The sequence below is a fragment of the Salmo salar genome, chromosome ssa04 (genome assembly GCF_905237065.1).
Source record: "Salmo salar chromosome ssa04, Ssal_v3.1, whole genome shotgun sequence".
Taxonomy (NCBI): domain Eukaryota; kingdom Metazoa; phylum Chordata; class Actinopteri; order Salmoniformes; family Salmonidae; genus Salmo; species Salmo salar.
In genome coordinates, this window is record NC_059445.1 from 75,576,251 (window position 1) to 75,601,270 (window position 25,020).

A 25,020-nucleotide genomic window follows, 5' to 3' on the forward strand; every position below is an offset into this window, starting at 1 on the left:
CGAGGGGCCCTCCTGTCCCCCGGCCCAGCCCGAGGGGCCCTCCTGTCCCCCGGCCCAGCCCGAGGGGCCCTCCTGTCCCCCGGCCCGGCCCGAGGGGCCCTCCTGTCCTCCGGCCCGGCTCGAGGGGTCCGTCTGCCTGGCGCAGCTATCGGCTCCACCGAAGTGGGCGACGCCGAGGGTGGAGCAGGGTCCACGTCCTGTACCGGAGCCACCTCCAGGATAGGTGGGTTGGGGAGGGAGGGTGTAGCACAGTGCCGTCGTTGACGGCAGCCACCCCTCCCTTCCCTCCCTTATTGTTTAGGGGTTATTGTTTATGGGTTTTGTTGGGGATTTTGTTTGTTGGTGTTTTTTCGTTGTTAGGTGCATTCCGGGGTCTGCACCTTGAGGGGGGGGTACTGTCACGTCCTGACCAGCAGATGGAGCTGTTGTTGTAGTTTTGGGGTCAGGACGTGGCAGTCTTGTGTGTGTGATTGTTCTGTGTTGGTCTTGTGACTCCTGATCAGGAACAGCTGGGGATCGTTGTTCCTGATTGGGAGTCATATATGTAGGAGTATGTTTGTCACTTGGTTTTGTGGGTAGTTGTTTTTGCACTGCGTGTTGTGTGCCTGCAAAACTGTTCCTGTCATATATATATTGTTTGAATTGTTAAGTGGATGCTCTACTCCTTTATTTTAATTAAAGATGAGTATTCACATACCTGCTGCGCCTTGGTCCATTTCTACAGAAGACAGCCGTTACACATGACCACAAACTGCGGATTGAGGAGCACTTCAAAAACAACTCCGACCCTCGACGCATGTGGCAGGGCATCCAAGCCATCACAGACACCACAGCCAGCTACGTCTCCATCACAGACGAGTTAAACAGGTTCTATGCTGGCTTCGACAGGGACAACAAAGATCCAGCCCTTAAAGCTGAGCTCCCCCAGACGACCTCCCCCACATCCAGATGTGTTGTCTGCACTGAGCAGGGTGAATGCACGCAAGGCTGCTGGTCCTGATGGTGTCCCCGGTCATGTGCTCAGAGCATGTGCTGGGCAGCTGGCCGAGGTCTTCACTGATATTTTCAACCTGTCACTAGCCCAGGTGGTTGTTCCCACATCCTTTAAGACCGCAACCATTGTGCCAGTGCCGAAGCAGTCGACCGCATCAAGCTTGAATTACTTCCGACCTGTTGCACTCACCCCCACGATCATGAAGTGCTTCGAAAGACTGGTTTTGGCCTACCTTAAGTCCTGCCTCCCTCCAACACTGGATCCCCACCAATTTGCCTACCGACCGAACAGGTCTACAGAGGACGCCATCGCCACAGCTTTACACTTTGCCCTGACCCACCTGGACAAAACCAACACCTATGTGAGAATGCTGTTCATAGACTTTAGCTCAGCCTTCAATATGGTCATTCCCTCTAGGCTGGTCACCAATCTTCATGACCTAGGGATCAGCCCCTCTCTCTGTAACTGGACTTTGGACTTCCTAACCAACAGACCTCAGTCTGTCAGGTTAGACATCTTCACCTCCTCAACCTTGAACCTGAACACCGGTGTGCTACAGGGCTACATGCTGAGCCCCCTCCTGTACTCCCTCTTCACCTTCGACTGCGTTCCTGTACACAGTTCCAACACCATCGTCAAGTTCGCAGACGACACCATGGTGGTAGGTCTGATCAGTGACAATGACGAGTCAGCCTACAGGAAGGAGGTTAAGCACCTGGCTGCATGGTGTGCTGACAACAACCTGGTCCTCAATGCAAAGAAAACCAAGGAGCTCATTGTGGATTACAGGAAGTCTGAAAGCTGCCATGCCCTAGTTCTCATTGATGGCATTGAGGTGGAGCGTGTGCCCAGCTTCAAATTCCTGGGTGTCTACATCTCTGAGGACCTCTCCTGGACCCTCAACACCTCAACCCTAAGGAGGCTGAAGAAGGCCTGCCTGTCTCCCAAGATCCTGGTGAACTTTTACTGCTGCACGGTCGAGAGCATTCTGACTAACTGCGCCACAGTGTGGTTTGGCGGATTCTCCGTGGCCGACCGGAAGCCCCTGCAACATGTGGTGAAAACCTCCCAGCACATCACTGGTGCCCAGCTCCCTACCATCATAGACCTCCAGCGCAAGCGGTGTCTGTGTAGGGCGTGCGGCATCATCAGGGAACCTTCACATCCATGCCACAAACTGTTTGCCCTCCTACCATCAGGCAGGCGGTACAGGTCTCTACGTTCCTGCACTAGCAGGCTCAAGAACAGTTTCTTTCCAGCTACTGTAACCCTGCTGAACTCTGTGACACGGCACTAGCCATATCCACCCGCCCACCACTTAGTACTGCCTCTCAGGGACCTTGTTTCATTACTCTCTTTGCACTCTTCATGGTACTACTGGACTCTGATATTGCTTTGCAAAGTCTGATTAAGGACATTATTCAGTTGTACATGTCTACCTCGGTAACATCATTGTATTTCAGGGATAGCACTTGCACTTTCAATTTGCCTGCACATTTAGACTTGCCATTTGTACTTGCCATTTGCCTTCATTGCACATTTATACATCCCACTTAATAACATATATTGTACTTAATTGTTTGACTTGTACATTTTTTGTAGTCTTTTATTTGCACTTCTGGTCAGATGCTAACTGCATTTTGTTGTACTGTACTTGTTCTTGTTCAATGTCAATAAAGTTGAATCTAATCAAATCTATAGGATAAAATGGAAACAGAAATGTTAAAGGTACTCCATGTTGGATCTAAAAACATTTGATAATGGGGTTTTTTACATTTGGGGAAAGTACACTATAGTAATATTAAACCTTTTGGGCATATTATCTTATCAGCAACTCATTACAATTCCAAACCATTTCCTAAGAAATATGCATTCTATATATATAGAGCGTCTGCTAAATGACGTAAATGTATATTCATAACAACTCAATGGAAACTACTTTTCTGCTTACCGAATAGCATGGAGCCCGGTATGATGCATCCTGGGATTAGCCTAACTGTCAGAGCCACAGCCACCAAAGCCCAACTAGCAGACAAATAAATAAACAAACAAGTACATAAATAATGCATGGTCACACAGTTAATGATGTGCATGAATATTGCCAGGCTCCCCTCCATTACCACCCAATGGCTCATAATTCCAAACTCATTTCAAATCGGATCCAAGAGACTTTTCCACAGAGCAACTTCCAAGGCTTTCCAGTCATTAGGCTGAGTCAACACTATGAGGAGGGAGAGATAGGTTGAGAGAGGTAGAGAGAGGTGGAGAGAGAGGTAGAGAGTTAGTGAGAGAGGTAGAGCGAGGTAGAGAGAGGAGAAACTCACTGAGAGCTAGCACAAATTGTGATGCAAACACAAATAATTGGAATTCAGATCATTTAAGGAGAGGCGTTGTGAAATGAGGCACTTGGCAGAGGCAGACTACTACAAATTCCATGGCCAACTCATTGCAGACACCTGCCCGCGTACACTCTATTCTGCTATTGCAACCATTTAGAGAGTTTGTCAATGGTGAAAGCACAGAGAGACAGTCCATTAGTCCATTATTCTATTATTCTCTATCCCATCCTCATGCACCATTGTTCCTAAAATGTAACTACTTTCCACATTTCAGTTAATTAATTGGGGTTGGCTATTGACATCCAACAAAGTAAGGTTTGACCTCCTGAATATCAGTCTTGGTTGATATAAATTGAACTTGACATAAAAATGAGACTCCATGGTCTCTTCGCTTAAGACAGCTTGCATACAGCTTTATCCTCTGGTATGTGTGTGTATGGGGAATGGGTAGATATTAGTGTGTGCGTGTGCATGTGCGTGTGTGTGTGCCCATCGGTGTGTGTGAATATGTGTGTTCCCATGTGTGTGCGTGTGCATGTTCATGCATATGTGTTCTATGTAAATGTAATGTCAATGTCTTAAGTTCCATGTCTATCCCACTGTGGGCTCAACCTATTTCCCTGGTTGCAGGATTGTATTTAGGTCAGTGTTCACCATGATAGGGACTGAGGGTGATGGAGTCAGGCCTCCCTGAGGGTGGACCAGGTGACTGCCACCTAACGGGGGATGATGACGGTAACTCAAACAAACAGAAAGAGAGCAACGTTACTTTGCATGTCTCATTCATGAGGACACAGCCTTTGTTCTGTATTATCAGTAGCAGTTATGGCTCGGACAAGGTTTACTTACCTGTAAACCAGGGCTCTGACTGGACTTATAAGGCTATGTGTCTCCGGGGAGGAAGGCTCTGCTGACAGTCCAGTCTGTCTTTCTCTAGGACAATGATCTCCAGCCCTCTGGGGCTTAACCATAGGCTAATGCTATCCTGGGTCCGTGGGACATCCCAACCCTAAACCCTAACCTTAACCCTTACCCTCACCTTAACCATAACCCTTACCTAACCCTAACCTCAATGCTTACCTAAACCATTTAAATGTAAACTTCAATGGGGTAGTGACATCCCAAGGATCCCTAATGGCAAGGACACTCAACCATATCAGTCAACCTGGATTTGGATTGAAAAAAAAAACAACTATTATATAGCCTATGTTTCCATAGTTATGAGATTAATAGATGAAACAGAGGAGATTAAAGCCTTGACTATCAAGTCATCTGACTTTTTTTTATGGTAGGCTAACCTTTTCCATACAGGGACTCTGGGTTCTATGAAAAATGTCTGAGAATGTCTATCATCTTTTCCTGTTGAATTAATGAGGCTCTCATTCAACTATCAATCTTTTAAATAGACAGCGTATAGCCTTTGTGGAGCATGATTTACCCCAAGGGGTAATACACACACTATGGCTTACACAAAGATCCATAACAAAGTTATACCTTTTATAACTGAGCCTTTAATGACATCATCATATTCCATCTGACTTAATCATTGTTTCACACTGCGGCCCACGCAAGGCCCAATTAATAAACAATTATGTAATTGCAAGTAACCTTTTCAAAGTGCATAGATGTGGCTGCTATGTAGGCTTTACCGTAGCTAATAATAAGTGTGAAAACAAGATGACATTGGAAGAGGGAAAATGGTCGCCAGTGTTAATGATTGTTGAATCAACACTGTGAGAGAATCATAGCAAACAAGCTGCAGGAGTAGAGGGCGACGAGAGACGTGATGAATCAGAAATGGCCTCCAATTACACTCTTCCAGGTTTAATTTAATCTGACATTTATCCACCATCCACCCGGTGACACACTGACACATACACACATACACATAGCCGTGAGAGAGACAGCTGAAAGTGGTTTACTTTGCCTGGTGTTTGTTCTCACAACGATGCTCATCTTTGCATAACATTGCATGATTGCTGACATGATGCCATTTTCCATGGTGTGATGGGCGATCTGCAGGAGGGTTAGGATGTATTATGTGGTCAGCCCATGTGGCTCCGGCTAAAGACTCACTGCTACAACTCATTATTTGTTTAATTGAAAGAATTATTCATCATACTATCTGTAAAAAAAAATGGTAACTTTTTTATGCTTTAAAACTAAGCTTACATTTTCAGCAACCCCGCGGAAATCGAATTAACATACAGTGGCTTGCGAAAGTATTCACCCCCCTTGGCATTTTTCCTATTTTGTTGCCTTACAACCTGGAATTAAAATGTATTTTTTTTTGGGGGGGGGGGGGGGTTGTATCATTTTATTTACAAAACATGCCTACCACTTTGAAGATGCATTTATTTTATTGTGAAACAAACAAGAAATAGGACATCAACAAAAAACAGAACACTTGAGCGTGCATAACTATTCACCCCCCAAAAGTCAATACTTTGTAGAGCCACCTTTTGCAGCAATTACTCTATACGCTTGGCACATGTAGCCACTGGGATTTTTGCCCATTCTTCAAGGCAAAACTGCTCCAGCTCCTTCAAGTTGGATGGGTTCCGCTGGTGTACAGCAATCTTTAAGTCATACCACAGATTCTCAATTGGATTGAGGTCTGGGCTTTGACTAGGCCATTCCAAGACATTTCAATTTTTCCCCATAAACCATTCGAGTGTTGCTTTAGCAGTATGCTTAGGGTCATTGTCCAGCTGGAAGGTGAACCTCCATCCCAGTCTCAAACCTCGGGAAGACTGAAATAGGTTTCCCTCAAGAATGTCCCTGTATTTAGCACCATCCATCATTTCTTCAATTCTGACCATTTTCCCAGCTCCTGCTGATGAAAAACATCCCCACAGCATGATGCTGCCACCACCATGCTTCATGGTGGGGATGGTGTTCTCGGGGTGATGAGAGGTGTTGGGTTTGCGCCAGACATAGTATTTTCCTTGATGGTCAAAATGCTCAATTTTAGTCTCATCTGACCAGAGTACCTTCTTCCATATGTTTGGGGAGTCTCCCACATGCCTTTTGGCGAACACAAAACGTGTTTGCTTATGTTTTTTTCTTCTGGCCACTCTTCCATAAAGCCCAGCTCTGTGGAGTGGATGGCTTAAAGTGGTCCTATGGACAGATACTCCAATCTCTGCAGTGGAGCTTTGCAGGTCCTTCAGGGTTATCTTTGGTCTATTTTTTGCCTCTCTGATTAATTCCCTCCTTGCCTGGTCCATGAGTTTTTGGTGGGCGGCCCTCTCTTGGCAGGTTTATTGTGGTGCAACATTCTTTCCATTTAAAAAAAATTGATTTAATGGTGCTCCGTGGGATGTTCAAAGTTTCGGATATTTTTTATAAGCCAACCCTGATCTGTACTTTTCCACAACTTTGTCCGTGACCTGTTTGGAGAGTTCCTTGGTCTTCAAAGTGCCGCTTACTTGGTGGTGCCCCTTGCTTAGTGGTGTTGCAGACTGGGGCCTTTCAGAACAGGTGTATACATACTGAGATCATGTGACATATCATGTGACACTTAGATTGCACACAGGTGGACTTTATTTAACTAATTATGTGACTTCTGAAGGTAATTGGTTGCACCAGATCTTATTTAGGGGCTTCATTGCAAAGGGGGTGAATACATATGCACGCACCACTTTTCTGCCTATTTTTTAAAATAATTTTTTGAAACAAGTTATTTTTTTCATTTCACTTTTTTTTTCACACCAATTTGGACTATTTTGTGTATGTCCATTACATGAAATCCAAATAAAAATCCATTTAAATTACAGGTTGTAATGCAACAAATAGGAGAAACGCCAAGGGGGATGAATACATTTGCAAGGCATTAAAAAATCCCCTTCAATATCCATCTGTTTAAGATAGAGATATCTGTAGGTATGTGGATAAAGACATGTAAAAAATATATCATAATAGTTTCAGTTATAGAACAGATACTTCACTTTTTTGGGACTATCTGCTGTTTGATGTTGTGAATCTGTTAGTTAATGCATTTCAGTTGGCTAATAGCAGTAATGGCAAATTCAATGTTTCATCCAATATTTTTTTCTATAGTTTTTTGATATTTTAAAAGGGGTCTACATGATCATTGGTATGACCATCTTAAAACAATTCCATATGTTAGCTTAGAACCCCCCTCCACCCCTTCCCCCAGCTTATACACACCACCATGAAGAAAATTCAGTAGCAGACAGAATCATGGAACAAAGAATGATTTACATCCAATAATTTATATTGGTTGATTTCAAAAAGAGGCTAAAACAGTGACTTAACCCTTTGAGGGATAATCATTACATTCTTACGGGGAGTTACCCAGTGATGAAAGTGCCTATGAAAAAAATTATATTTCATGTGCCAGCACCAAACCTATCCAATGGTTTTAATTTACAACTCTGGTGTGGGATTATGCATTGTAATTTAACTGTGTGTAGGTCAAAATTCAAAAGGCACTCACACATCTGAGCTATCTTTTTTGCAGGTGCATGGTAACAGTTTAAAAAAAAGATTAAAAAAAGAAGGAACCCGAACATTGCTATTGATAGTATCAATGCTCTTTAATAAGCTTTACGTATTGGCCTCAAGGCCTTCGTCAGAGCTTTTCGAAGGCCGTGATGCTGATACGTAAAGCTTATAAAAGAGCATTGATACTATCAAGAGCAGTGATACTATCAAGAGCAGTGTGCGGGTTCCTTATTTCGTCTTTTTTCTCAATTGTGTGGGGGTAAAACAAAAACTAACTCCAGATTCAAAATATATTGGCATTTATCATAAGCTTACAGTTGAAGTAGGAAGTTTACATACACCTTAGCCAAATACATTTAAACTCAGTTTTTCACAATTCCTGACATTTAATCCTAATAAAAATTCCCTGTCTTAGGTCAGTTAGGATCACCACTTTATTATAAGAATGTGAAATGTCAGAATAATAGTAGAGAGAATGATTTATTTGAGCTTTTATTTCTTTCATCACATTCCCAGTGGGTCAGAAGTTTAGATACGCTCAATTAGTATTTGGTAGCATTTCCTTTAAATTGTTTAACTTGGGTCAAACGTTTTGGGTAGCCTTCCACAAGCTTCCCAGAATAAGTTGGGTTAATTTTGGCCCATTCCTCCTGACAGAGCTGGTGTAACTGAGTCAGGTTTGTAGGCCTCCTTGTTCGCACATGCTTTTTCAGTTCTGCCCACAAATTTTCTATAGGATTGAGGTCAGGGCTTTGTGATGGCCACTCCAATACCTTGACTTTGTTGTCCTTAAGCCATTTTGCCACAACTTTGGAAGTATGCTTGGGGTCTTTGTCCATTTGGAGGACCCATTTGCAACGAAGCTTTAACTTCCTGACTGATGTCTTGAGATGTTGCTTCAATATATCCACATAATTTTCCTCCCTCATGATGCCATCTATTTTGTGAAGTGCACCAGTCCCTCCTGCAGCAAAGGACCCCCACAACATGATGCTGCCACCCCCGTGCTTCAAGGTTGGGATGGTGTTCTTCGGCTTGCAAGCCTTCCCCTTTTTCCTCCAAACATAACGATGGTCATTATGGCCAAACAGTTCTATTTTTGTTTCATCAGACCAGAGGACATTTCTCCAAAAAGTACGATCTTTGTCCCCATGTGCAGTTGTAAACCGTAGTCTGGCTTTTTTATATGGTGGTTTTGGAGCAGTGGCTTCTTACTTGCTGAGCGGCCTTTCAGGTTATATCGATATATGACTTGTTTTACTGTGTATATAGATACTTTTTCCTCCAGCATCTTCTGGGATTGAATTGCACTTTTCGCACCAAAGTACGTTCATCTCTAGGAGACAGAACACTTCTCCTTCCTGAGCGGTATGACAGCTGCGTGGTCACATGGTGTTTATACTTGCGTACTATTGTTTGAACAGATGAACGTGGTATCTTCAGGCATTTGGAAATTGCTCCCAAGGATGTACCAGACTTGTGGAGGTCTACAATTTCTTTTCTGGGGTCTTGGCTGATTTCTTTTGATTTTCCCATGATGTCAAGCAAAGAGGCACTGAGTTTTAAGGTAGTCCTTGAAAATACATCCACATGTACACCTCCAATTGACTCAAAGTATGTCAATTAGCCTATCAGAAGCTTCTAAAGCCATGCCATCATTTTCTGGAATTTTCCAAGCTGTTTAATGGGACAGTCAACTTAGTGTATGTACATTTCTGACCCACTGGAATTGTGATACAGTGAATTATAAGTGAAATAATCTGTCTGTAAACAGTTGTTGGAAAAATTGCTTGTGTCATGCACAAAGTAGATGTCCTAACCGACTTGCCAAAACTATAGTTTGTTAACAAGAAATTTGTAGAGTGGTTGAAAAATAAGTTTTAATGACTCCAACCTAAGTGTATGTAAAGTTTCGACTTCAACTGTATGTGCAACATGATGTAGAAACGTTACATGGAAAGGTAGAAGGTATGTCTCCTCGCCAGGAGAGGGCATAATTACACTGTGGGATACTGACCTGGGGATAGGTTATAGCGGTTCATGCATGTTGTTGCACTGGGTTGTCTTTACTAGCCTCTGGGTCTTGGTTATTTAGAGGAAAATGTGTTTATGTGTAGTGTGGCAGACCAGGGGGTTGGGTCAAGACGTTTACACAGATCAGACACGGACAGAGTATGATTAGCTTGGTTTCAAGGGTGTTTATTAAATAATAAATCAAAAGAAAAGGATAGGTCTGCCCCATGAGACCCTCTCCGGGATATCGTCTTCTGGGCTCCAGGTCTTGCTGTATCCTGTCGGGCACACAAACTCAAACTCCGTCATCTTAGCCCGGGCACCGTCTCAAACTACAACTACTCAACTACTCAACAACAATCAGCCCTTGATTACTCACCAACTCCACAATCAGACCCAATTAGTCCTGGGCGGAGAGCCTGTCGAGACCTGGCACGTCCAGCAGATGGAGCCATCGTCTCGTGATGTATACTCCGCTGACTTGCTGTACGTCACAGTAGCTAAAAGTTTATATTTGTCATGACTCTCCTGTGAGGATCCAAGGATTAGGTTACAGAGAATCAGCGTACAATAGAGCCTTCTCACCCACAAGGGGAGGGGGGGGGGGGGTGACACCTTGCGTCGATCGTAAATTGTAGGCAACAGACGATTCCTTTTGGGGTCTAATTTGGGCGAATGGAATGTCTTTCTGTTACAGAAGAGTTTGCTGCCCAAAACTTCTACATCAAACAATTGACACTGGGACAATATATTTCAACATCCGAATGGTGGGAATCATGAGTGATAGAATATGGAAAATATATGTCTATTTTGTGACGTCATTAAAATTGTTATAGACGTTATAATAAAAACATTGTAACTTGAAGAGCTTTTACACTGTGTATATCAGGTTTACATTCTTTACATTGTGTAGAAAATATCAAGGATAAAGAAAATGTTTTTGTGACGATAGCATTGTTATTTTAGTTCTCTAACGAGATCATAGTAATTCTAATACCTTGCCTCGTAACTAGCCACACTAGCCTTTTTACCCGAGGGTATAAAAGATTGAGTTAAGAATTCACATATCAGACTAGAAGGACCACAAGCTGCAGCTGAGGTCGATGATAGTCATGAACCCAAAACCCAAAATGAGGTTGAAGAAGACAAAAGAACCTCTAACAATCCAATGCTACAGTTGAGTAGCTGTTCTAAGTACTCTATCTAAGAAGGTGAATTTAAGTAGGACCATCAGGTTATTCTCTTCAAATCATCGTTGCCTACACTGATTTCATCACCACTCTGGGATCATCGACACAGCTGATTAGCCGTCCTCAGGAGACCACTCTTCCAGAACAAGTGCAAGTAAACAGACAACTAAGAAGAAGGACATTGTGACCTCTGGTGGACAATCAGAGACTTACACCTGAGAACGAAGGAGAAGGCCATCCGAAATTAGAAGGCCCAATCGAACCCTCCTCACCAGGCGGAACCCTGCCCACGAAGGCCTGGGCCCAACACAGATAGCAGACGAAGACCTTCAACATGTAAATACATGCATTACTTCTTACCCATAAGAGGGGCAGGTCAGGCAAGGTATTAGGGTTGCTTCTCTATCTCTCTCACTTTCTCTCTCTCTTTAACTCTCCATTACATTTACATTTACATTTAAGTCATTTAGCAGACGCTCTTATCCAGAGCGACTTACAAATTCACCTTATGATATCCAGTGGAACAACCACTTTACAATAGTGCATCTAAATCTTTAGGGGGGGTTAGAAGGATTACTTTATCCTATCCTAGGTATACAAGTGTCATATTGTGTTAGTCCGCTAGGGACTTGTTGTCGTCGTATTAAGTATACAATCAATAACCTATACCGTGTGTGTGTGTGTGTGTATCCTATGTTATCAGTTAGTTTGTTAGTAAATAAATAATCAAATCAATTTGTGTGGTAGGGAATGATTAGTTTGACTCAGGTTTGTGCAGATTCACAAAGTCTGCTACGTTCAGAATGAGACTGATATGAGGAAATTATTCATTAGTGACTTTTATGATATCTATTAATTTGGGAGATGGTAACTCGTTAAACAACTTTTCACTTTGACATGTTGTGGCTTTCGAGTGCCTTGTTTGCTATTCATACACATATTTCATTAGGGATTATATATATATAAATATATGCATAGCAATCAAAGAAAAATATTTCTAAAATATATCAAATGAATACTATGCAACCATTGAAACAACTGCATTAGCTCGGATTTACAATATAAGATAATAGAAATATAAAGACTGGTATTTCACTTACCAGTCTAAGGTAGCGTCCTCTCCTTTAGCTGTTGTCTATGACACTTTCCCGGTAGATTTCTGCTAAAATATTGTCCAAAATCTGTATACCTGGACTGTATACCAGTATTAGTAGCCATATTGTAAGTTCAAAATTTGCAAAACACTTCGTTTTCATAACTCACAGATATCCGTAACGCGCTTCGACATGCTCTTGAATAAATGTCCAAATGCCACTCACATCATACGTGTGAGGTTAGCTGAAAGATTTTTCTTCACACAGAGGGTTTCAATCTACTCTCGTAAAGCACAGCTCATTGGCAATCTAGCTAGCTACATTTCAAAAGGATAGGTGGTCATTTGACAAAGATAGTCAATCAAGTGAACACCGCCCGTGTCATCGGTGCGCAATGATGTTGTGCCTTCCTGGCTAAAATTGCCTTTCAAGTGGATATACTGAATGCAGAATGAGATAGCAAAGGCTGGTTACTTTTTAGAGTGTCTGAGGAATAAATACGAACATAATCTGATTGGTTGAAACATTTGTGTTCGATTTTCACAGATTTCTTTCTTTGCAAGTTGAACGAGTGGAAATACAAAATCGATCGTGCATACTATATGGACCTTTTTAGGATATGAAAAACAAAACTACACTACATTTTATCTCTGGGACCCTTAGGATGACAAATCAGAGCAAGATTTCAGAATGTAAGTCATTTATTTACCTTCAGATGTGAATGTCACCATGATAATAGTATTTTGTTGTTGTGCACTCTCCTTAAACAATAGCATGTCATTGTTTCACTGTAATAGCTACTATAAATTGGACAATGCAGATAGATTAACAAGAATTTAAGCTTTCTGCCCATATAAGACACTTATATGTACAGACAGTGTTTTGTTGTTGCTTAAAACAATGTTTTAGTAACATTATGCATATTGCGCAACAACTGTTCAGTTGACGGGACACCAATCCATAAGAATCAGTCACCAGCTGTTATTAACAAATAGACACACACCCCCACCCCTCATCTTACCAGACGCAGCTTTTCTGTCCTGCCTATGCACGGAAAACCCAGCCAACTGTATATTATCTGTGTCGTCGTTCAGCCACGACTCGGTGAAACATAAGATATTACAGTTTTGAATGTCCCGTTGGTAAGATAGTCTCGAATGGAGATCATCCAGTTTATTCTCCAATGATTGCACATTGGCCAATAGAACGGATGGTAGAGGCGGGTTACCCACTCGCCAACGAATTCTCACAAGGTACCCCGATCTTCTCCTCCTGTCTTTTCTTCACGCGATTGATGGGGATTTGGGCCTGGTTTCAGAGAAGCACTATATCCTTCGCATCAGACTCATTAAACAAAAAATCTTTGTCCAGTTCGAGGTGAGTAATCCCTGTTCTGATATCCAGAAGCTCTTTTCAGTCATAAGAGACAGTAGCCACAACATTATGTACAAAATAAGTTACAAAGAATATGAAAAACACACAAATAGCACAATTGGCACCACATACACTATGCAGTGCTTAAGAAGCATATATGAATGCTTTATGAAGCCTTCATAAGATGCAATTCAAATAAAACTGGACCTGCTTAGCTTACCTTATCAGATAACAAAATCTCTTCTGGACAACATCGTCCGGGAACTGATAAAAGTGGCAATCTTCCCGCTGAAGAGATATGGTTGCAGTCTGGAGCAAAACAATATACCATCCTTGCGTTTCAATTTAGCTAGTAAGCAGAAAGCCTATTAAGCTAACTAGCTTTTTTGGCAGACAGTAGACTAGTTTCCTTGGTCGTCAAACTGACTATCGAGTGGCGCAGGGGTCTAAGGCACTGCATCGCAGTGCTAGATACGTCACTACAGACCCAGGTTCGATCCTGGACTGTATCACAACCGGCCGTGATCGGGAGTCCCATAGGGCGGCGCACAATTGGCCCAGCATCGTCCGGGTTAGGGGAGGGTTTGGCCTGAGGGCCTTTACTTGGCACATCACGCCTTGTGGCGGGCTGGGCACCTGCAGGCTGACCTTGGTCATCAGTTGTTTCCTCTGACACAATGTGGCTGGCTTCCAGGTTAAGCAGGCCGGTGTTAAGAAGTACGGTTTGGCAGGTCATGTTTCGGTGGACACATGACTCGACCTTCAGCTCCCAAGCCTGTTGGGGAGTTGCAGCGATGAGACAATATTGAAATTGGGGAGAAAAAGGGGGGAAAATACAAAACAAATACAAAAATAAATAATACAAAATAACTGTTGTGATTAATGTTGTTGCTCCATTTCACTTAGCGACTTGTTAGAAACGGACTTATTCTGAGCACATAAAGGCATCATAATTCATAATGTTCATAACTGACTGATATTATCTCATGGAACAAAACACACTGTATAAGATCTCCTAAGCCTATTTGCAGTATACAGTATATCCCAAAATCCAATTTTTCCACCCATTCATTTCCCCATAGGAATGCCCTATGGTATGACTGTTTTTTTAGGACTTCAAGCTAGCGAGCTCTGTAGGCCTACTACAGCTGTGAGTGAAATAACAAATGGACTATACAGATAAAAAGTGAGTGGAATTAAATTTGATATCAGTACCAGTTTCAAACCTACAGGATCACAGGTCATCACTCGCAACTTGAGAAAGTTTGAGGAGGATGTTTTGTCGCCGAAGGGTCCTTCATTGAACGGGATGGGGTTGGCTGTGGGCGGGGTCGGCCATTCCATGTGCTGCAGTGAGGGGTACTTGGTTGCTGCTGGTGCATCCTACTTCTAAAATGTTGTCACTGCACAAGATAAAATCCAGTCAGAATGTACACGACAGTGTTCGTTTATTAATTTGCAAGGGGATTTATTATTTTTCTGTTGCCCTGACGACTGACAACCCCCTGATAGCTGTGATCTTACATAAGAGCCAGAGCTCCAGATGCAGAAAGCTGAACTACACAGCAAATTGGCCACTCTGTAGAGTGGGACCATATGTACTCTGAGATAGTGTTAAAATTAACTCTTTAAGGGTTTATATTAACACTACCATACACAGCCAATTTGTCAATCACACCCAGAGGCTAGAGTATTTAGCACCTACCTCATGGAGCCTGCATAGCAACTGACAAAAAATGTGGTTTCATCGCTCACTCACTAAACTGGTGATATACATTCCATATGTGTCAAAAACTGGAAAGCAATTAGCGAAGAAACCCCCTCAAAACTGTACACTGGTAAATGGGGATGAGGAACATGTCATCACGTCGTGTTCCTCTGTGCTCACATCTATTCAACATTTTTTCTGTTTAAAATTAGACATGAACATTGATTTAAGGAATAAATAGGAGGTGTGTGGGGGAATGCGGAGGAGTGGGATTTTCACACTGTTATTATCATGCAAAGCAGCTTGTCCGGTTGCCTGTCAGAAAAACAACAAGAGGCATACTGAGTTCTTGTGGAAGAGAGAAAGAGAGATGATGCACATCCTGGAGAAGATGTCTTTCCAAGCAGGGTCATTCATTCGGAACACTCTTAGAAGAAAGAGTTGCAAACTTAAACAGGTGTTATACAGCATACACTTTCTAGAGTGGCCCCATCTCCTTGGTCTGTACAGGCATGAATCTTGAGGTTATTGTGCAACGCAACACCTGGATAGTTTAAGGGATTTAGTTTGCCCATGTCTGGATACACCTGTTTAGAATCTAGCAGCGTAACCATTGAGAAGGTCTACAGATAAATATTTACGTGGTTGTACTGACTGTGCCCCCCAAAACGCAGCCATGCTGTTCACCACTCTACACGGCCGGCTGCCAATGTGACCGGGGGCGATAATGTAACAAAGACAATTAGCGTTACACTCCTCTCCCATTGCAAATCCACAAATAACCACACACCCATTCCAGCCAGATTGAATCCTCTGGGAGAGTATTTTTTTATGTAATGTCATGTTTAGTCCTCGCTATTTAAAAATGATTACGTTTTTAGAATAGAATGGATTTCCAGTGATTAGGATGTGCAGGTTGATGACATGCCATCAGGCACACAGCAAGTAGTTTTCACTCTAGCTAATGCATTTTAAACATGACATTAACATAATATTGCAGTGACTTTAATTTTATGAATTCCCCCAGGGTGGAAAGTAATATCATTAGCATATGCTCATACAAAACAGGACTCGTTACTGGTAATTTTTTTAATGTAATAATACGTACATCCAAATCATTTCCATAGGGATTGTGAAATGATATAGTGTCACTTGTAATGTTTCTCTCCAAGCAATAATACATTGAGTTTGGGACGTTATTCGGAGGGAACATTCAGCAACTAAATTCTATGGTACTCCTATGACCCCTGGCTCTCACTCCGCCTAGTCAACAATGATGTTAGGTGAATACTGAACCTGGTATTGATGCTTACGTGCCATCATAAGATGGCATTTGTGAGATGTTCTATACAGCAGTGTTTAGAAATCCTGGCATTCTGCTAAGGGGAGAGCCCATCACACAGGTTGTTGGTGGCCTTAGTGTATTATGCTCCAGAGTGTGACGTTGTTGATGTACAGTTTCACCTAGTCAGACCTTCCCTCTCTCTGGCATGCAACAACAAAGGCATTCTATTTCCTTAGGCTAGCTGGGGTTCAACTTTGTGGAAGGATTCTTTTGACTCTGCTCATCAGTGTTTGAACGCCCTCTCTGGGTGTCAGAGCAGAGCCTTTGTACTCCAGCATGTACTTCAGATAGTCATCCTAAATGTTGTCAGGTTGTTTTTAGAGCCCACTCATTAAACTTGTAAACTTTAGACTTAGACAGATATTATTTTCTCAACTGTCTGAAACTGTGCCTTTTAACTTTAAACTCTAGCCCTGGGTGAATACAGTGAGATCTGGGTAGCTGTAATGGGAGAGGGGGTGTTGGTGAAGTAGTCACGGTTGGCTAAACGTGGTACTGCAGTGTGTTATGGGGATAGGCTACAGAGCATGAGAAAAGTGTCATATCAAATACCTAAATAGACACCATTGAACCCCACCCTATAGTATTTGTTAATGTTGAGAATGCCAACTGTGGCACCTCGTCAATATAAGCTGTGGACATATTCTATTACACCAACAGTATGTGACACACAATGGCTGGATCCTGTTTGAAGGCTCTGAGAGGGTCAGTTTGACACATGAACACACACGAGCGGGTTCTGCACACTATTCATTTTGAAAGCTGCCGGGATTCTGTTAATCCTTGCTGTCATGTGAAAGTCCTTCTCCCTTGTCATTGCTGACCATCTAAGAGAAAGGCCACAAAACCATTTTCACAGGAGATTTATTCTGATTAACACACCAACCTAAAGGTCAAGGGATGCAGTCTTGTTCTGTGGGCACTTTGTCACACAAATGTTTCACTCCCATAATTAACAAGGCTAACAAATCCTTGTTACTAAAAGGTTTGCTGTCTTACACTGTATGCGTAGCTGATTTGCAGTTCTCCTAATAAGCACTTACATTACACTGGGGATGCCTAAAATGTCATAGCACCAATTTCCTCCACATGGTACCAGAAAACAGTTGGTCAGGCCTCCATAAAACCCTCTAGAGTCAATGTTTGCATGTTCATCTAGAGATACATTTGAAATCGGAAGTTTACATACACTTAGGTTGGAGTCATTAAAACTTGTTTTTCAACCACCACAAATTTCTTGATAACAAACTATAGTTTTGGCAAGTCGGTTAAGACATCGACTTTGTAGATGACCCCTGGCTCTCACAACTGACACAAGTCATTTTTCCAACAATTGTTTACAGACAGATTATTTCACTTATAATTCCAGTGGGTCAGAAGTTTACACTAAGTTGACTGTGCCTTTAAACAGCTTGGACAATTCCAGAAAATGATGTCATGGCTTTAGAAGCTTCTGATAGGATAATTGACACCATTTGAGTCAATTTGAGGTGTACCTGTGGATGTATTTCAAGGCCTACCTTCAAACTCAGTGCCTTTTTGCTTGACATTATGGGAAAATCAAAAGAAATCAGCCAAGACCTCAGAAACAAATTGTAGACTGGTTCATCCTTGGGAGCAATTTCCCAAAGCCTGAAGGTACCACGTTCATCTGTACAAACAATAGTATGCAAGTATAAACACCATGGGACCACGCAGCCATCATACCACTCGGGAAGGAGACGCATTCTGTCTTCCTAGAGATGAACGTACTTCGGTGAGAAAAGTGCAAATCAATCCCAGAACAACAGCAAAGGACCTTGTGAAGATGCTGGAGGAAACAGGTACAAAAGCATCTATATCCACAGTCAAACGAGTCATATATTGACATAACCTGAAAGGCCGCTCAGCAATGAAGAAGGCACTGCTCCACAACACAACCACCATAAAAAAAGCCAGACTAAGGTTTGCAACTGCAAATTGGGACAAAGATCGTACTTTTTGGAGAAATGTCCTCTGGTCTGATGAAACAAAAATATAACTTTTTGGCCATAATGACCATCGTTATGTTTGGAGGAAAAAAGGGGAGGCTTGCAACCCGAAGAACACCATCCCAACCGTGAAGCACTGGGGTGGCAGCATCATGTTGTGGGGGTGCTTTGCTGCACTTCACAGAGCTTAGATGGCTGATCCTGAGAAACTGTGAATTTGCCTCTTAACTTTTTTTGTCATGTAATGGTTCCACTAAAGCAGATAAACCTGAAAATGGTTTTAGAAAACAACAGCATAAAATAAGAGATGCAGAATAAAACTACAACAACTGGCTAACCTGTACAGTATAGAAATAATTATATACAGTATATGGAAATATGTGTGTAAGTTGAACTGATTATTTCATCCCTGGGAAAGGTGCTTTTGAATAGCCATCTCTCTTTGAAATAATGAGCAGTCAAGGTAGTGTTGGAAGCTTTGTTAGAAGGCCAAATGGCAGATAGAGAAACAATGTGCTTTGTACACGTCTCAGGGTTACACTGTTAGGCTAACCTATATCGCAGGTTTCCCTAACTGGCGGCCCGTGGGCCGAATTCAAACTGCGGTTGATTTTATTTACCTCACCCCAAGTTTTCAGAAGAAAAAAAAAATGTATATTTACATATTTTTAAATAAATTGGACATTAAAGACTGTACAAACACCAGAAAATCAGCTCCAAGTGATTTTAATTGTCCAAAGTATTCCCATGCATAATAGAGAGATATACAATGTGTGATCGTATACAAATGTAAGCAAGATTTGAAATTATTAGGTTTTAGTCAAATATTATATCTGTTTTGGCTTCTTGTGGTCAATTTGCAGTTTACAAATTATTTGTCATTATGTTCCAGCCCCCTGACCATCTGCTCAAGAAACAAAATGCCCCGTTGCTGAATCTAGTTGATATTTGATATAGTCTAATTTATATCTGATTATGCTATACACTCAAAAGGCCGTGATACTTTGGCAATTTTGGGGGTCAATATTGCAGAGCAATGTTGCTGGCAATGGAGAGGACTATGAGACACTGGAGCAATGATGAGCAATGAGCAACATGAATAATAGATTAAATATGAACCATAGATCAATAAAAACTGTAATTTCCCCATGTATTTACTCATTTCCTATAGCTTGTTATTGCCTGTTGACTGCCAAAGCTGTACTGAAATTCATCAGCTATGTAGACATAAGGATAACTAGATTTAGTAACTTCATAGTCATAAGCTAGAAAGATGTGTATGGTTTTAAGCTAGCTAGTCAGCTAGTTAAATACCCAAGCTATTTAAAACGAAAAATGTTTGATTCCAAATATAATTTTATTTTGTTGAGAGAGAGTTCTACATGAAACCCAAAAGGGTTGGATCTGGAACCAAAAAGTGTTCTCCTATGGGGACAGCCGAAGAACCCGATTGGAACCCTTTTTTTCTAAGAGTGTAGTTATAGTTGGACTATGTGTAGAAAGAGTACAAGAGATGTGTCCCTCTAACAAAGCCTTGTTGGAAATGCCAGTCAGGGAGTGTTGCCAAGGTCGCTGTGCTGTATAGGTCTAGCTGTCCTATGATCAAACCCAGTTAAATAGTTTCAAGCCAGAGGGCCTCTGATAGGACAGATCTTTGATGAGGGACAGCGCTGGCTAATGCTAATTTAGATGGTGTGAGCTGCACATCACACATACAGTACCTACTGTACAGTATTTAGCACGCTAACCCCAATGAGGCTACATTATGACCCCCAAAGTTGGTTCCCATCGATTACATTTTTGTTTACATTAAGCATCAGTAAGTTCCATTGCATGATGCAGTCCAACATCATTCTGTGCCATTTATTCACTTGAACTTGATGGGTCTGTGACCTCAGAGGTGAAAAGTTCCAAGTTCAGTCAATGTTGTCTTGTCGAATAACCAAAACTGCACAAGACAACACAGTTTGAGGTAGACAATAGACAATGACTGGGGGAGACGCTTGCACTCGAAAAGAATGAGCAGTCAACATTCCATGAACATGGCATTCCTTTGTCAGCTGTAACATCGAAGGAACATCCGACAGTATAACTATGAGTGTAAAGGTAGCACATCCAGTCTGTTGAATCATCAGCACTCAGACAGTACAATGACGCACTGAGGAATCTCAGCTCTGTTTAGGTGTGGCAGCCAAACAGCCTGGCTTCCTTATTCCCATGAGCCTCAGCAGTTAAGGCATCCTGAGGGATCCAACGCCAGCGGTTCTGTTCCCACTGAGCTCCCACAGGCCTCGTCCAGTGGATTCTCCCTGGGAACATCAACAACAAAGCACAAATTCTGACTTTTAAAGAAGAAACTTGGAGCACACAGTGCACACTCCAATACAGACTGAATAAAATAAAGTTGTGTTTTTGACAAGAGGGTTGGGAGAAGGAAGTGTGCGATGGGTACACGAGAGCAAGAATAGCTTCCTAGATTTGTTGACAGATTGCTTTTTTAGAATATGCACTAATGCGTATTTTTCTTTACAGTTGCTATAGAAACCACAAGTGTTGTGACATGTCAATACACTCTAGCTGTCCTTTCCAGGTATTTTTGTGTTGTTGTTGTTGTTGTTTTGTATTCTTCAGGAGAGTGAAGCCCCCTGTTCAGCTCCTTGATACCACGGAAGTCACACTGATGCATTAAGGACTGATGCGTTTGGCATAGGAGGATTGAACTAAAATGTACACAAGCACCACAAAGACCAATACAACACAAAAGACAGTTGCTTTGATGCTTAGCAACAGTAAAGTTCACCCACACAATTGCCATTTCTAGGTCATCCATCCCCATGGGGCATTGAATAACTGGTAAAAAACATAAAACACCATTGTTAATACAACAAGTGACGCAGATGCACAGATACACAAACTCACACAGCGACTGCTCATGTATTGTCACTCGTGCTTACTATGAAAAGGCTTTGTTCTCAAAAATCCAGGATTAAGTATTGGCTTTAATGCAATGTCTGTTTTTTTTCTTCACGATAAAAAGTCAAATTTTTAGGGGGTTCCTAAAGGGGCATTCCACCCAAATTCTACAGTATTTTGTTATTTTACCGTAAGGATAAAGTTGTGTTGTCAAATATACCTTCCTTAGCAGCTGTAGTGTGAGTGCAATGGATCATCGCTGGATTGATGTAGTCCAAATGTAAGCAACATGGTCATGCAAACTGCAAAGCTGTCTCTATGGGTCCTTTATCAATCAAATCAAATCAAATTGTATTGGTCACATACACATATTAGCAAATGCTATTGCGGGTGTAGCGAAATGCTTGTGTTCCTAGCTCCAACAGTGAAGTAGTATCTAACAATTCACAACAATACACACAAATCTAAAAGTAAAATAATGGAATTAAGAAATATATAAATATTAGGATGGCATTGACTCTACTGACTTGTCTTTAGCGAAAGAGAAGAGAGTGGCTGGTGTTGCTGTGTTGCCTGGGTGAATTGGTCTGTTTATTCACAACAGTAGAGGAGGAGGAAAAAACAACACCCTCCGAGACAACACATTTACCACTATTGGGAGAGAGAGAGATGAAAAGAGACCAAACTAAACTAAGAGAAGTTGACCTCTGACCTCACAGTGAACAGAGTATTACTTTCAGGTCATGAACTCAGACCTGTGTATATCAATAAAGGAGCGATACGTTCAATGTCCCTGTTGATAAATGTTATCTTCTCACAGACAATTGAACATATCAAATCAAATCAAATTACATTTTATTCGTCACATGTGTCAAATACAACAGGTGTAGAGCTTACAGTGAAATGCTTACTTACAAGCCCTTAACCAACAATGCAGTTTTAAGAAAATACCTAAAAAATGTACGAGATAGAAATAACAAACTGAATCAATGAACGATAGTGTAAAAATCTGTAAAACTCATGTCAATGATGAACAGTGTCATTGTCAATGGTGAACAACAAGCAGTATAATTTAATTCGAATCAGACAGGTGTAATGTAGTGAACATTATGTCATAGTCCAGTCTGTGTATTCGTACTGTGGGATTCCAGTTCTATGTTTTACAGTAGCCAGACGGCGGGAGGGAGTTCACATGGCATATATGTAATGCCAGCTGACATCTGAGTAAAGTTAAACTAAAGTATACGAACGCCCCGAACTCAGTTCTTTTAAACATAAGCAATCTAAATAACTGGACGTTACAACAGGGTTTAACGAACATTAGGTAAATAAAAACAAAACAGCTATCACTGTGTTGCACCACCAACCAGCTGATAATAATCTGTTCTCCTCTTTCCATGGTTGATGCCAGCACACATCAACAATGATACTGCCGAGTGGGAGACACCTGCCCAGCTCTCACAACTGTCTCCTCGCATCTGGCCGTACATGCACTACAAAACTTGTATCTGCAGCACACCATGGTCTGTGAGGAGGTCTACCGTCTGGACGTATGGAAGATAAACAAAACATCCTTTCATTTTGTTGAACTTTACATTTACCTCTCTGTGATTTGGCATACTGTTCAAAAATATGTGCTTGGAATGGAACGGAACGTCTGCAGAGTCAAAAGAACAGATGCAGGAACTAAGGCATTCAAAGCAATGTTTAGGCCACAGAATTGCCTCAAATATCTTACTGTTTCTCTCTCTCTCTGATCACTACTACCTGTGAAAGACCGCTCTCTCTCTGTCTCTCTCCCTTAGCCATTTAGAGAGGAAAATGCTTACTTGTATTTCGTGGTAAATGCTAACAAGGTCCTCAATTGCGATGTCTGTCTGGTCGGAAAGTGGCAACACACAGATAGAGCTCTATAATGAGCCAGACAAACCCTGTATACCCTGCACACAGAGTATAATTCACATTTATGGCCAAAGCTTGTGAAATGTGCATCCTGTTTGGGGCAGAGGCTAGATATACTGTCTTCATTATTGTACAGCCATGCCACTCTTGCCAAGTCAGGGTCTTTTACTGGCACTTACACAGATGAGAAATGGGAAAGCATGAAACAACTGTCAGGATTATGGCCATTTTAGACTGCTACTTTGTCTCAGCCTTTGAGTAATATGTTCAAGGATCTGCCGAGCCTGAAACTTGTCCACCTGTTGAATTGTGAGGCATTTTTAATCATAACTGAGGTTTGACAAGAAGGAAGCCCCATGGACGCTCTTCTTATTAATAACGCATCACACTGGGAACAGATGTCAATTTGACGTCTATTCCACATTGGTTCAACATAATTTCATTGAAATGTTGATTCAAATAGTGTGTGCCCAGTGGGATGGCACGATGGCACTGTCCTCCACCTCAGATCCTAAGCATGTCCCATAGCATTCATCATGTTCCTCTCCCTCAGTCCTGCTTTACCTTAGCAAAGTAAAAACTAGTTGGATTAATTTAGAACCATCCAGACGTGTACCTGCCATGTGAAGTGAAGCCCTGTGCTGCCTGCCATGCTGCTAGTCTCCTCCAGCAGTCAGACAGGTGGGAGTGAATTAGCTGGTAATGAGGGTCCTATACAATAGAAGAGGCTCAACCCTCAGCTCAGGAATGTAAAGGTCAACCTCACAGAGATCTGCCACAAACTTGTTAAAAGGTCAACGATGATGTGAGGCATGCTTCAGCTCCAAATGTCTCTGGATTGTTGGATTAAGAAATGGCAAAATAATTATGTGATAGGAGAAAGAACACATTGTATAAGAACACCTGGTTATTCATTATACTGTCAAGAACAGAGCATATAACTCAAGTATATATTTTTACACTTTTCTTTTAGTTCTTGAGTTCTTACTTCTTCACTCTCCATTGAAAGTTCTCGAATAGCAACTTGAAGCATTTAACCTGTCTGGGAACCTGGGACGCTTGCATCCCACCCTAGTCAACAGCCAGTGGAATTGCGTCGTGCGAAATACAAATACCTCATAAATGCTATAACTTACACCATTGTATAGATACACCTCTCCTGAATCGAACCTCTCCTGAATCGAACGATTTCAAAACGGCTTTACAGCAAAAACAAAACATTAGATTATGTTAGGAGAGTACCCAGCCAAAAATAATCACACTGCCATTTTCAAAGCAACTAGCATGCATCACAAATACCCAAAACACAGCTAAATGCAGCACTAACCTTTGACAATCTTCATCAGATGACACTCCTATGACATCATGTTACACAATACATGCATTTTTTGTTCGATAAAGTTCATATTTATATATAAAAACAGCATTTTACATCGGCGTGTGACGTTCAGAAAATATTTTCCCTCAAATGCTTCCGGAGGATCAGCGCTACAATTTACAAAATTACTATTTGAAAACATTGTTAAAATGTAATATTGTCATTCAAAGAATTATAGCTTAACATCTCGTGAATGCAACCGCATTGCCAGATTTAAAAATAACTTTACTGGGAAATCACACTTTGCAATAAACGAGGTCCTATGCTCAGAAAAATATGCTAGGCGATACAGGTTAGCGCCATCTTGGAACCATCTAAAATCAAATATAC